This window comes from Zingiber officinale, chromosome 4B, assembly GCF_018446385.1.
Source record: "Zingiber officinale cultivar Zhangliang chromosome 4B, Zo_v1.1, whole genome shotgun sequence".
Classification (NCBI taxonomy): Eukaryota; Viridiplantae; Streptophyta; class Magnoliopsida; order Zingiberales; family Zingiberaceae; genus Zingiber; species Zingiber officinale.
Window position 1 is genome coordinate 121383962 of NC_055993.1, and position 14077 is coordinate 121398038.

Sequence of the window (14077 nt, forward strand, 5' to 3'; positions counted from 1 at the left end):
ACTTTTTCAAAACACTAAGTGTTAGATCGTGACGCACGTGAGGGGGGGGGGGGGGGGAAATCATGTGGTTTAAAATACTTCTTTTTCAGTTTTTAAAACTTGAGTACGCATTAGAAAGTAAGAAAGAAAGCAACAGAAAAATAGGAGTGATTTTTACTTGGTTCGGAGCCTTCGGTGACTCCTACTCCAAGGCCCAGGTCCCGCGAACCTATCGATGGACAATCCACTAAAAACCTCTTCCAGTACCCTTGGAAGAGAGAATCTAGTACAAGTAAAGATAGGTCAAGTGCAACACACTATAGTTGTCCTTTAGTAGTAAGTAAGTATAATAACAAGATTTTACCAACACTTTTTAGGAATCAAAATGGGGCACTTTGTGTTGATGTCTGTCTGTCGGGCGCGAAAAACTCGTCGGAGCAGTCATCGGGCTCAGTAGCTTCGCAATAGAGTTGTGGCAGGAATCAGGAGAAGTCGGAGGCTCAAATGTGCACACAGTAGCTCGTATGTAGTTGTTGTGTAAGTGCCTACTCGAGACTTCCTTATAAAGGGCTTGGAGGGCACTTCCATAAGCATGGAACACGCCTCCAATAAGGTAAACTCTTGTTGGTGTGGGAAGCATCTGACAATGAAACTCAAATTTTGATAATGACAAAGGATTCAAAATTAAGGTTGTTTGTTATCTAATGTGTGTAAATGAGTTTGCAGGAAAGTTCTAATTGCATTTAGGCAGGTAAAAAATCCTAGGGGGTGGTAACCCTAGGTACTAGGGGGTGGTAACCCTAGGTAGAGGAAAATCCTAAGGGGCGGTAACCTTAGGTCCTAGGTTAGGGGGTGGTAATACTAGGTGGTGGAAAATCCTAAGGGGCGGTAACCTTAGGTCCTAGGGGGTGGTAACCCTAGTGGAGGGAAACCCTGAGGGGTGGCAACCTTAGGTCTTAGGGGGTGGTAATCCTAGGTAGAGGAAAACCCTAGGGGGTGGTAACCCTAGGCAGAAAGTCCAGTCGATCTGGAGGACCGGACTGGCAATAGGTATGCTCTCCTGAATGGAGTAGGTGAGAGGTGTGTTCCCCACTGAGGGAACAGTAGGCGTCGGTTCGACCTAGGGTTTCTGGTCAAAAATCCGAAGACAGAACCGGACAGTCTGGAGACTGTCAAAATATTTCTGTTATTATGTTTATTATGTACTAACTTTGTTTTGCAGGATATGTTGTTGTTTTATGGACTAACCTATCTTGCAGGGACAAAAGAACATGTGTTTGCCTCGGATAAATAGTACCTGAGGCACCCTCTATGGATCTTGGAGGCGCCTCGGGTGCAAGGCTGAGGAGTCTGCGTAACGGAGCTGGAAGCGCCCTCATAGAGGCTTGAGGCGCCTCAGACAGCCTTGAGGGCACCCTCAGGAGTATGGAGGCGTCTTCAAGAGGATAAGTTGCGAAGAAGTCAGGCCTTATCTACGCGCAATTGACCCGGGGATTGGAGGCGCCCTCGAGGTGATTGAAGGCGCCCTCAACATCCTTTATAAGGAAATCTCGACCAACACTTAGGAACAACACATTCCAAGCGATCCTACTTCTGTGTGCTGCTCAAGAGACAGTCCAAAACAACCATAGCGACACCTCGACGACGCAGAGCTTCGAATTTAGTATTTTCCGTTGTCGGTATAATTTATTTATTACATTATAAGTAATTCATATTTGTAAATTTGAGAACTTATAGTGATTGCCCAAAGTAAACGCTCAACGAGCGTGGGCCTTAGAGTAAGAGTCGCCCAAGGCTCCGAACCAAGTAAAAATACTTGGGTCATTCTGTGTTTGTTTTAATTTCTGTTGTGCTTAACTCTCGTCGAATTTCGGAATACAAAACGCATGAAGGCCACGAGCGCTATTCACCCCCCTCTAGCGCTTCTCGATTCAACAATTGGTATCAGAGCGGGGTCGCTTCGATTTGGTGCAACCACCAGTCAAGCATTATTTTTGTGGGGATTTTCAGTTTTCGGAGTCAATCAGAATCAATATCTTTGCTGCCTTCTGATCTAGTGTTTTTCATAATCGTATTCTTTTCTCGAAGTTGGTGCAACACCACTCGAGATAGTATTTTATTCTTTCTTTTAAACCACACTACTAATCCAGGATCAAGTTCTGGGACAAGCTTCTTTTTATTTCTTCTTGTGCAAGATTTTATGGCTCTCCAAGAAGGCTACAATATAGCCCAACCTCCGCTCTTCGCCGGAGAAGATTTCGGCTACTGGAAGGGCCGAATGGAGTCATATCTTCAAACACACTTTGAAGTTTGGATGATCATCAAAACTGGTCTGCAAATTCCAACTAACAATGTTGGAAAACCAATGCCATACGAGAACTGGGATGCATCACTAATAAAGAAGGTAGAAGCAAATGCCAAAGAAACATGTACACTTCAGTGCGGTCAAACCAAGGAGGAGCTGAACCACGTCGGCCTATTCTCAAGCGCCAAGGAATTGTGGCAAAAGCTGATCGAGTTGCATAAGGGCACGCCCGACACAAAGGTAAGCAAGCATGACTTATTGCTTAACAAATTATACAATATTAAAATGTAGGAAGGTAAGACGACCAGCCAACTCCACTCCCTAATACAAGATCTGCTCAATGGACTCCATGCAATCGGACAGAAAGTGGAGAATCGCGACATCCTAAGGTATGCTCTAAATGCCTTTCTGAGGATATCTTGTGGGCATCCATAGTAGATGCGTACAATTTTTCTAAGGATCTCTCCTTAATTAAACTAGATGAACTATTTGCTGAATTTGAATTACATGAACAAGTTGACGCTCAATCGAACGAGAAGGGTATAACTTTAATTGCAGGTACAAGCAGAGCACGTGAACCAAAACCAAGACGAAAAACTGAACTTAAGTTAGAAGAAGAACCGGATTCGGTCGATGATGACGACGACTAGCTCATGGCCGAACTCGCCAACTTGGTGAAAAGGCTCTATAAAAAGAAGGGCTTCAACAAGAAGGACGTCAAGAAAATGATCTAGTCCAAGGAGGCCCAACCAAGCTCAAATGAAATTCGAAGTAACATGCTATGGCTACAACCAAAAGGGACATATCAAAGAAAATTGTCAGAATCAGAAGGATACGAAGAAGCAATGAAAGAAGAAAGACCTGAAGGGACCTGGGACGAGTCTTCTTCAGAAGAGTCTAATAATGAAGAGCTCGAATAGATGAGTTTTCTTGCAATGACGGTCTGGGACCAAGTCAACGAATCTGGAAGCGAGGACGAATCGGAAGCTGAGTCCGAGAGAAACCACGGATCCGTATCCATTTCCGAAGGGCCTAACCCCTCTGTAAGTACTTCTCGTTTGTATAATTTAATTAATTATCTGATGCATAAATTAGCTAAATCTAATGTTTAGATCAAGTCACTTCTAAAGGAGGTAACAACTCTTAAAGAAGTGACTAACTTCGAATCCTTGACTAACTCTATTCAGATTAGAACCTCAAATCAAGTCCAAAAGCTTGAGGAAGAGAATTCCAACCTAAAAACTCAAGTCAAGGATTTGAAGATTGCATTGAAATGGTTTACACTGGGTTCCAAGAATCTTGACTTGATTCTTGGAAAATAGAAAGCCGTATACAATCAATCCGGACTAGGATTTAGAACTAAAAGAAATATTGTTCTTATCTATCACTTGTTAACAAACCAAATAGAAAGATTGTCTAAGCATGAGTACCTAAGTCCAACTTGGTCAATCAAGTTGGACTTGGTCAATATTGGGTCCCCAAGAATCAAGTCCATTACCTTGATATACCATATCGAGGCTAAGATCCAAGGGGAGCCAATAGAAAAACTACCTTAATAAATAAATAGAATTGTTTGATGATTGTTATTTTATTTGCTTTATATGCATGTTTAGATTAGGCTAGATTAAGGACCTAGGTGTAATTTACACATGATTTGTTAGTCCTAGGAGTTTCAAAAAGGAAATTAAATATATAATTTCTTTGAAAGGCTCTGTCTAGAAGTGGTGGATGATCCCATACTCAAGAAGGCCTAGTGCCTCGCCACAAACTGGGAGCCAATCTTTGAAATGTGTATTTAATTGACTAATTGGAAAACCTAAGTCTAACTCAAATATAAATTAATCCTTAGATATAATCTAAATTAAAGATAACAATCTCACAAAAATACATAAAGTTCCCTGATTGATAACTTAGAATATAATTTGGTAAGATGGATCTAGGATGAACTTAGTTGAATTTAATTAATCCTTTTAAAAATTGTTTAAAAAAATTTTCATGAACAACGCAAGCACAATTGAATGACAGTACAAGCATAAGTTAAGTGTAAAGCTCTCCCTTAATAAAGGCTCCCTTTTAATAAAACATGACTTAATTTTTTTATTAATTTCCTTTAATTTTTTTTATACTCTCCCCCTTTGTCATATATCAAAATAAACCAACTAATAGAGGGCATATCTGAATTTAGCTATAAAAATACATAGTTAATGTCTTATTTTAGCTTTTTAAAACTTAGTTTTCCAAAAGAAATTTTATCTTTTAAAAACTCAGCTTTTAGAAAGATTTAAAAAGTTAAGTAAAAATTTTGATAAACATTTAGCTCAACAAAATAAATTTTCTTGTAAGAATTTTAGCTAAGTAAAAATTTTATCAAAAGTTAAGTAGGGAAAATAATCTGATTTCATTTTTAAAACTTCGAAGGTTTTATCTTTAGTTTTTATAAATTTTACCCAAGTAAATTTTGAGTAGTCATCAATTATTACTAAGCAATATTGATTTTTACTTAGTGACTTGGCCCCGTGTGAATCAAACAAATCTATGTGAAGGAGCTCAAGTATTGAAGTTGTTCTATTCAAGTTGGTTAACTTATGGTTTGATTTAATTTTTTTACCCTGTTGACAAGCATTACAAATTAAATTTTCAGTAAATTTTAATTTGGATAAATCTCTAATTAAACTATTTTGACTCATTTTTGAAATAAGTCTAGTATGAGTGTGACCCAGTCTCCTGTGCCACAACTCAGTTTCCTCTTGTTGTGTCAGTAGACACTCTAGTGAGGAGATTGGTAGGTCTATTGTATCAATGTCCTTTTCCCTAAATCCCGTAAGTGTATTTTCTGGATTTTTAATATTCTTAATTATGCACTCAGTTTTTGAAAATATGACTAAGTAAGTCACACAACTGGCTAATACTAAGTAAATTGAAATTGAATTGTTCAACCAATAAGACATTTCGAATGTAAACATCGGAATTTAATTGGATATTACCTATTCCAATTACCTTAAGGGTTCCGTTATTGTCGAATGCAATGAACCCTAGGTTCTTGAGTTCCAGCTTAGTGAATTTTAGTTTATCTCCAGTCATGTACCTAGAGCATCCACTATCTAGCATCCATTGATCCAAATCTTTATGTTCCTACATAAAGTATTTGATTTGGGTCAATTTAATGGATTTAGAAGATAATTTGACTGAAATCAACTCCTTAATGTTTCATCTCACCCAGTCTAGATGATCAAACATGGTATTCCTATGGATGATTGTGAGATGGTTTATTAGGTTAGGTTAATTAAGTAGTTAAGTAATAGTTGAATTAATGGAATGATTTGATTAAGTTAAATGGTTAAATTAATAATTAAATTAATTACATAGATTATTTAAATTTATTTAATTGAATTAATTAAGTTAAATTGATTAAATGGTTAATTTAGTTAATTGGTTAAATTAATTATTTTAGTTAAGTTAATTTGATTAAGTTAAAATTAGATTGAGTTAGATTTGATTAGTTAATTAAATTCTTTTAGTTGGATTGATTAATTTGGTTAAGTTAATTAAATTAAGTAATTAAGTTATATTGATTAGGTATTTTTAAAATAATAATTAAAGTTTTTTTATTTTTTAAATAATTTTTAAAAGAATTGTTTAAAATAATTTTAAATAAATTTTTAAACAATTTTTAAAAGGATTTTAAAAATAATTTTAAAGGGATTTTTAAAATAATTTTTAAAAGGATTTTAAAAATGATTTTAAAAAGGAATTTTTAAAAGAATTTTTATAAATTTTTAAAAGGATTTTTAATATATGGCAAATGGGGAGAGTATAAAAAAATTCAAAAGAAATTAATAAAAAAAATTTAAGTCAAGTTTTATTAAAAGAGAGTGTCATGCCCCAGGTAGTCCCTGCCAGAAGAAATTTCGGCAGCATCTCTCCTGTACGGGTGACAATATGAATCCAGAATACATATATCTAAACCATTGGTCCACACGGTCGGAATCAACACAATACAGATACTAAACAATCCACGCAATTATATTCAACATTCTACACAGATATATATATCATCAATCCACACAGTTTAATAAGGAAAGGCGATATAGAAATCATCGTAGATATATGTAAAACAACCTACTCCACTACAACGAAGAAAACGAAATCCACAAAATAATGAAAATATCCGCAGCGGAAAACAAGAGTAGCAAACCCAAGAGTTCGATATACCATCCACAATACAAAACCCACAACACAGGTATATGTATAGAAGCGAAAATAGAAATCAACAACTAGAAATCCTCGTGACAATGGGGCTAGCGACTGGAATATCTCCCGACAGCCTTAACCTGAAAAATAGTAACAACGGGGTGAGTCCAAAGACCTGAGTAGGTAATCCAATAGATATGTACAACAACATATAACCACCAGCAATATCCTATGGTATAGTCTCCTAAACCATAGAACCTAAAGTACAGTCTCCTAACAGTATAACAGATATACATAGCTGAATAAACTGTAATAACTAACAAGAAGCATGTAATATAGTTTTCAGCAAGAATAATAAGAAATGCATAACTGAAATAAACTGTACTCACTTGCGAGGCTTGTGCAACTGACTGTGAACATACACAGATAAAAATAGTCAGAGCAAATAATCATGTATCCTGTATGCATGACAATCATATGCAGTCACCAAAGTGCATCATCCAATATGCAACAATCACAATAAATGCAACCTGTGCATATGATGCAATATGACATGGTCACCCCTATCAACCAGTCAGCCATCTCACACGCGATGGTGAGACCGAGTGGGTAGGGCTGTGACACCGTGCACTCTGCCATCATTACTCCTGATGAGTTACCGAATGGACGGGATGCTGTCGGAGTACACCTATCCTCCTACCTCAAACATAGTGATGGAGCGTAACGCTCTCATCTCCCAGTATGCAATGACGGGGAGGGATCCCGGCGTGCTACCACGCCGTCATCGTGGTACCCATGTGCACCCCAGCGGAGCACCACCGAGCAACCTGCCATACACACCCTGACTGTTGTGCCACCACCCATGCAGTGGACACGTCGTGTGCTGGCCCTCATGTAGCCGGCCGATGAGCTCAACAACAATGGAGTCGTCAATCGCCCAGCATACAATCATTTGATATGGTGCGTGCGGCTATAGTATGTCATACCTGAACGTATCCTCCTCCATATGCGTAGGTACCAATAAGACAAACGCATATGTATAACAATGATATAAACAACGCAAATCCAACAACATATAACAAGTATCTCCAGCAACTAATCAAGTGTAGATAAGCATTATAAATATCCATCTCTATGAACACATGTACACATGGTAAGAGATAAAAGTATACCAGACTAATGTATAGTAGCTAACAGTAGTAGTGTGTATCATGTATCAACTAAACCTAAACCAGGGAAATGCTAAATCTACCAAACATTAGTAACCACCTACAGATATCGATTAAACTATAACCAAGGAAATGATAAATCTACCAATCACTAGTAAGTATATATAAACTGCACATATCATAAGACACTATCAAGAGATAAGTCAAAGGGTACCCGCATTAAATAGAATGTACTCTCAAGTGATCCAAGGTCGAGACACTCGTCTCGAATCAGAGTCCTGTGTAAACAAATACATTTACTTTTATTTAGATAGAATACAAACAAATAACTAAATAAATCCTAAATAGAAATTTAGAGACAAACCCTAAATCATATCCCTCAACCTTTCTAACGGTTAATTAGGGATAGTTTCCTAATTCCTAATCAACCATTAGATTAGAAAATCAAATCTAAATCTATATAACCTAATTAATCTACACAACCTATTGATGAATAAATTATCAATAGGTATTATCATACCTAATCATCTAACTATAACCTCCAATCAAACATACATATAAACACCTATCATAATCGTAAATCTAAATATGATCTACCACATGGATCAATTACTCCTACACATACCTCAATCCCAGATCTCTGCTCTTGATCCACGACCAAAGAGGAGCTGCTGGAAGGAGTGATGCCGGAACAAAGTGAGCTGGATCAAGAACACCACAGCAAGAACAGAACAGCACCTCACTGATTGATTCACCTCACGAATCACAGAACCTACCTCACTAGATCAAGAAGAGTTCAATCAATGGAGAACACGGATCACACAATACCAGAACAGAGTAGTACTAATCCGTGAATCAACAAGAATCCAACACTGAATCAAGAGGAAAGAAGGGTCTCGATAGCTTACCCTTGAAGCCCTAACTGCTCTTCCACACCGGCGATCGGGTGGCACGGCTCAATCCAGTGGCATCGATCGGAAAATCGCAGACCGTGCTAGGGCACAGATTGGAGAAGATTCAGAGAACACCGAAAAGAACCTTAGAATCTACCAAAGATCCGGCGATGCCTTACCTCCAAGACCACTCCTCGTCGATGGCGTTGCTCTGTCCGATCCGGCTGGAGAAGACACAAATTGCTTTATGAGCAGCGCGAGGAGAAAAGAAAAGAGGTCGATCGGTTGGGAGATGACGCGAATCTAGTTCCTCGCTGTGCCCTAACCACCAAGGAGTTGTTGTTCGGCCGCAGACACCACCGGAGCAGAGACTCCTCAGCCGAAGACCTGGAGCCCGCTGGTTTCCCTCGAGCTCCGGTGCAGTGCCCTCTGGCCTCGGCGTCGAGTCACCCATGAGAGAGAACAGAGAGATCAGGAGGAAGAGGGAAGGAGGTCTCGGGTGAGGAGAGGAGATCGGGGAGGAAGAGGGGAAGGCTTTGAAATCGACGATTTACAGCTTGTTTGGAATGATATGGAATTCAATTCCTTTTAGAATTGGAATTGAATTCTATGCTTTGGAATGATTTTTTAGCTAAGAATTGATATGGAATTCAATTCTAATTCCATCAAACAAGGCAAAAGTAAATCACATCTCTTTATGTGTGATTTAGATAGGGAATTCAATTCTCCATATTATGTCCATTGTGCCCTCATTCTCTCTTCTTTGTATTAAAAGAAAAGAAAAAAGAGAGAAGGATAAAATGGTAAAACATAAGAATTCCATAACTTAAGTTGCAATTCATTCCAAACATGATAATTGAATTCAATTCCTTATGAAATTCAATTCAATTCCATGACTTAAGTTATTTCCAAACAGGGTGTTAGGGTTGGGGGAGAAAATAAATGAAAAAGGGAATATATATATATATATATATAATCCAACATTTCCTCTCTTAAACGGGTATCCCAAACAGACTTTATCTGCACCCGCTGATTGATCCCCTCAAACTCATTGTATGAGCTCCGAAAAATTTCCAGAAAATTTCTAAAAATTCTAGAAAAATTCTATAAGGCTATTACCCAAATAACCTTATTAATTAAATTTTCCGATATCTCACATTCTCCCCTACTAATAAAAATTTGGTCCCCAAATTTCGCTATAACCAACAGCAAACACTAGAATCAAATCAAACAATACAAATGCTGAAAGAAACTCTAACCCACATACCTCAAGTAAACAGTTAAGGGTATCGAGCTCGGATTGTATCCTCAAGCTCCCATGTAGTCTCCTCATTAGAATGATACTGCCATCCGACTTTGACCAGCCGGACCATCTTATTCCACAGCTGACGCTCTCTGTGGTCCAGAATCCGCACTGGAACCTCCTCGTAAGTAATGTCAGGCTGAATAGGAACAGATATATCTGACAGAACATGTGATGGATCGGATACGTATCTCCTCAGCATAGATACGTAGAAAACATTGTGAATTCCGGCTAGAGATGGTGGTAGCGCCAGACGATAAGCTATTGCTCCAATCCTTTTCAAGATCTGGAATGACCCAATATATCATGGAGCTAGCTTACTGATAAGCCGAAATATTGAATGTCACGAATGGGCTTATCAAATTAATAAATGTATATTTTTACTGAACCCCTTAATTAAACAATAATGTCGTAGTAACGAGCCCAGGATCGAACCTTGAGGAACCAACGATATATGTAACTCTAGGATTGTATTTTTATTCCTATTTTTGGGGGTTTTAACATATAAATGAAATTGGGGGAGTTAAATGCTTTGAATATAAATCTAACAAAAGTGAAACACAGCAGTAAAGAAATTAATCTAAAACAAAAGTGAAACCTAAACAAATGAAATCTATTTGTGTGCCAACAATCAAACCATAATGCATTGTCACCCTAAATTATAATTAAATCATCAACACACATCAAACGAAGATTGAAATAATAAGACTCAAGTAAATCTGATCTACAGCAAAATGTAAACCCTAACTTAGAACTTAAACTCTAAACACTTAACCAAGCATCAAATTAAACTTAAACTAAGCTTCAATTAAGTAATGAAATACTAAATTACTACTAAAAACATAACAAACAATTAATGAATCCAATCTAAGCTATAAAACAGAAATAAAATGAACTAAAAAGGTAAACCAATCCAATCCCTCAACCAATCTAACAAGCTCACACTCTTGCCGTCACACAAGAGTGCCAAAGTCGAAACCACCCGACTCTGGACCTCAATGGAGCATCTCAGTAGTGTATCAGCTCCAGGTACGCTCAGCTACACCGACGGACCACCCCTGGCGAGCTAAGAACATCCAGGAACCCATAAATGCCGAAAATCTGGAAATCTGGTCTCGGAATTTGGATGGAGGTTGTAGATTGCGGATTGTGGATGGATTAGGCTCAGCAACGCCGAAGGACCACCGCCGAACGTTTCTGAATGGAATCGGAGCTCAGATTTGGAAAACCACCTCCAAATCTGGCGAAAATAGGGGAATGCTGAGAGAAGACTTCCGCCGGAGAGAACCCCCGCCGATGGCTCCAGATGATCAGGATGACGCCGCCGAGAAGCTCTCCACCGAGGTAGAAGCTCAAAAGATTGATCGGAGAAGAGAAAGGGGTCGGAAATCCCGGAGAAATGCTGCCGCGGGATGCAGCTGCGCGGAGGAGTTGACGACGACACTGTAGCACTGTAGCTTCTCTTTTGAATCAGATCTGAATCTGATCGAACGGCTGGGATTAATTTGGCGCTTGATCAACGGTGAAAATCATCCAAAATCTGATCCGAAGGTGCTGATCTTGATCTAGGGTCTGGATCTACTCTCCCTTAAGTCGGATCGGCCAGATCATCACTGGATAGCTCAGATCGGCCTAGTCTTCATTGAACGGCCCAGATTAATTCAGCTTGATCAATGGCTAGATGAACTCAGATCTGGATCAAACTTCTGGATCTTCATCAATGGCTCAGATCTGCTCCCCATTAAGTTGGATCGGCCAGATTTTCAACGGATGATCCAAATCTCTCCTATTCTTGATGAACTACCCATAATGCTTCAAAGCTTAATTTTCTCGTTTGAACTCCGATTTGAGCCCAATTTCGGTCCAAATAGATCAAATCCAAGATCCTTTGATTCCTACAAAATAAGAATCAAATATTAGCATCAAATAGCACCAAAAATAAGATAATTTGCAATTAAGTCCAAAATAAAGACAATGCACAAAATATGATGTAACCATGATTTAAACCTATAAAATCAACATCAAACCATGCATATATGAATCAAAATAATACAGTAAAATCATGGTTATCAAATCCCCCATACTTAGTCTTGAACGTCCCATGAAAGTAAAGAAAACTAAAAATCATCTCCATAGAAAATTCCCTAGCAATATCTAAAAGATAGTAAAAAGAATTTAACTAAGACCATCTAAAGATCACAAACAATCATGAATACAATCCAAACAATAATCAGTAGGTATGGTAGTTTCAATCCAATTGAAAAATAAAGCAAGTTGTAATCTCACAACGAATTTACCTATTCTAGCTCTCACACTCAAACATGTGTATAAGTGGAGCTCACTCAATGCAACTCACAACATTTCACTACCATAAGCTTGCTTATTTTCTAATTCTCCACCACTATAAACATAGCATACATGAATCAAAAGGATTTAATCAACAAGAATTGAAATGGAAGCAAAAAGAATAATGAAAGTGGATGAAATAGGTAAAAGAAAATGCATTAATGAAGAAAATGAGAAGATTAGAGTATTGGAGGAATATACTTGATGAGTTGACCAATTTGATGTGTAAAAAGATGAATACCATTTAATATTACCAATTCAAAAGATCAAGCTAACCTCCCCTTCAATTTAATGGCCAACATAGAATCTTGATACTCTATCTCCACTCTTGATACTCTTTGTTTTGCCACTTTTTTTTTCAATTCAATTTCAGCAATTTAAAACTCAAAAATAATCTCAAATCATCTCATGGAGAAGAGCTTCCCTCCCCCACACTTAAAACATTGTCCATCTCAGACAATTCAACAATTCTTGCACACACATTGAGCCACTGTTTTCTCTAATTTTTCTTCCATTCTCTGTCTCTAATTTGTCATATTAAAATTCATTGTAAACAAATATCATTTGGTGGTGTGGTAATTGCAAGACACTAAAGAATCAAGTACTAACATACTGAAAAACAATCACTGGAGCTTGTTACAATTTACACATCTATCAGCGTTTCTGAAACTCAGTTCAGAACTCAAGTCTGTGCAGTATCGTCACTGTCAAGGTAATGTATCAGTGCAGCAATTGACTCACATTGCCACATAATCCATGAAGTGCCAATTCAAACTCTATGCACTAGTAACAGCAGAGTAGAACCTGCTGTTCTGTCAATAAAAGAATTTTAGCTCAAATATCACCAATTCAGAAACATAGTTGATAGTACTTTGCTTATAAAGTATCCTTCAAACTACCTCTTCTAACTTTTCTTTCTCATTCTTCCTTAGAAGATTGAATCTCTTCTTCATGGCAAACGTAATTAAGGAGACCTCATCCACAAGGAAAGGAAAGGAAAGGAAAGGAAAAGATGGTTCCAATAAAAGAGAGGAATTCTTGTTTTAAAGGTATCTCTAATAACTTTGATATTAGTTTCTCTAGTGAAGAGCAACAACTTAGATATTCTTCTTTATGTAAACGTCCTCTTATGAGTCCCAAGTTTATTGATGACATAACTTTGGAAATTCTAGGGTTTAGGGATTATTTAAATTGTTTATTTGAAGAATAGGTTGGAGTATTTAATGAATATGAAATACCCTACCTACCCTAGAATTGTTTTTGAATTTCTAAGTTCTATAGTAGTTGATAATGTTCAGGGGGGACTTAAATTTCGGTTGTTTAATGAAGAGTATGAATGGACATTGGGAGACTTTAATACTTGCTATGAATTGCCAAAGAATGATGTGTGTGTGATTTTATCCAAATTTGAGAATTCATGTTTTTGGCAACAAATTTATGAACAATCGCTATTTAACCCTCACAATTCTAAAGCTTCTCAAATTATTAATCCCATTTTTAAGTATGCCTACCTATTCATGAAAAACACTATATTTGGAAGAGAGGATAAGGAGGGATTAGTGAGACTTATGGACTTGTATTGCTTATGGGCAATAGTTGAAAATGTACCAATTAATTCTGATTATTTCTTTCTTAAACATTTGGCAAAATTGGGGAAATCAGATTCTACTACACCTATTGTTTTAGGAGGATTACTTACTCAATTGGCTTTAGTAGTAGGGTGTGACTTAAGTGAATTAGAAATGGTTGAAAATTCTTGTAGATTGGATTTGAATTCATGTTTAGAAATTAAGATGATTAAGCGTGAAGAACATGGATTTAGTCTAATTATTAAGAATGATTTTCCTTTAAGGTTGCCCAATCATGATTTTACTACCATTCATAATAAAGA